The following is a 1,642-nucleotide window of genomic DNA, read 5'->3' as shown; positions in this document are numbered from 1 at the left end:
TTGGGTGGCTCAATGCTTCACCTACAGTGACATGAGGGCTTCTTCATTTATAAATGAGCCCTAGTGGAACTTCCTATTGTAAAAACGTACAGACTTAGAGTTGGAGTCAACTCAATGGCAGTGGGTTAGAGTTTTATCGATGGAGAGGTTTTACAAAGTTTGTGGGACAATTTTATTATCTTTTTATTGAATTTTCCCTTGAATTTTTGAAGCCCCCTTGGGTGTATAGCCAAGAGAATGAAAAGATAATGGAACTGTCTCACAAACACTTTGAAGGCCTCTACCATGTACATGGATGTTTCTTGTATTTGTGGATTTTAACTGACGTAGCTTCATATCCCCACTTGAGTAGGCCCATTGTCACTTCTTGCCTGAGTGATGGCAGTATTTCCTGATTCTCTCCCCTCATCTCGAGTCCCAGCTCAGTCCACCCTACACTACAGAGGGCTGATCATCCTTCTACACCATCCTGTCAGCCCCCTGCTCCCAGGGCTTCTTAAACATTTTCCACTTGCGACTCCTTTTTGCCCAAGCAATTTTCAACATAGGCAAACACCTCAGATCCATTAAGCAATTAATTTTGAATGAATTTTTGGAATATTCTGAAACAGTTTGGTGTCAAATTTTTCATGGCCCCAACATTCAGTTATGCAACCCCATATGGGGTTGCAACCCCCAGTTACGAAGCTTTGCTGTAAACTATTCTTTGTCTATCTGGTATAGAACCCCAAATCCTATTCCAGGGCCAATTTATGGAAATACATAGTAAGCTACAATCAGGGCTCAGCTATCTCTCATTGCTCTCCTCCATACACACTCTACTCCAGCTGAATAGGTTGACTCAATTTCCTCTGAGCACCGCAAATGCATGCCAGTTCCAGGCCTCCGCTCACACCCTGCTCTCTGTCTATGGAGCTCTTTATTTCCTCATCCCACAAATATTGAGGCAGTCCTCACCAAGTGCCAAGGCACAATTATTCGTAGTGGCCCAGCAACTAAGAGAAGTGAACTAAACATCAGGCAGTATAAGCATGCTGTGAGGTGTGGGATGGGGTGAGGCCTATGTATCTGCGAGATCATGTATGAGGGGGTACCCCCCACCCAATGGAAAAAAATCTCTGCTGGGTGGAGCTTTTGTAGTGTGCATTTTTCCCGCTAGGCAAGCATCAAGCAACAAACTTTGAGTTAGTGCACTCAGTGGTATCACCTGGGAAGGTTCTCTCTGGTCACAGTGAATTTTTCATAAAAGCAGTTTCCCTCAAACCTTGTATTTTTTGTGTGATGACCGATTTAAGAGAACAGGGTGTGGCCATGAAATTTTGTTTCCTGCTCGTAAAAAATGCCCCGAAACTGTTGTGATGTTGAACAATGTTTACAAGGACAGCGCTATGGGAAAACTCAAGTGTACGTGTTGTTTTCTAATTTCAAAAAAGGTGAAATTTCAATTGATGACAAACCTCATTCTGGATGTCAGACACCTTTCCCAAAGGACAAAAATGTCAACAAATTTTGAAAAACAACGACATACCGTTGATGAGATGGGGAAGTTATCTGGCTGTCTTTGAGCTCAGTTCATTGAATTTTAATGGAAGATTTGGGAATGAGAAGGGTTGCTGTGAAATTTGTGCCTCGGGTTCTGACT

The sequence above is a fragment of the Echinops telfairi genome, unplaced genomic scaffold, assembly GCF_000313985.2.
Source record: "Echinops telfairi isolate 266 unplaced genomic scaffold, ASM31398v2 ScPeMD7_655;HRSCAF=1070, whole genome shotgun sequence".
Classification (NCBI taxonomy): Eukaryota; Metazoa; Chordata; class Mammalia; order Afrosoricida; family Tenrecidae; genus Echinops; species Echinops telfairi.
Note: the sequence above shows the minus strand (reverse complement) of the source record.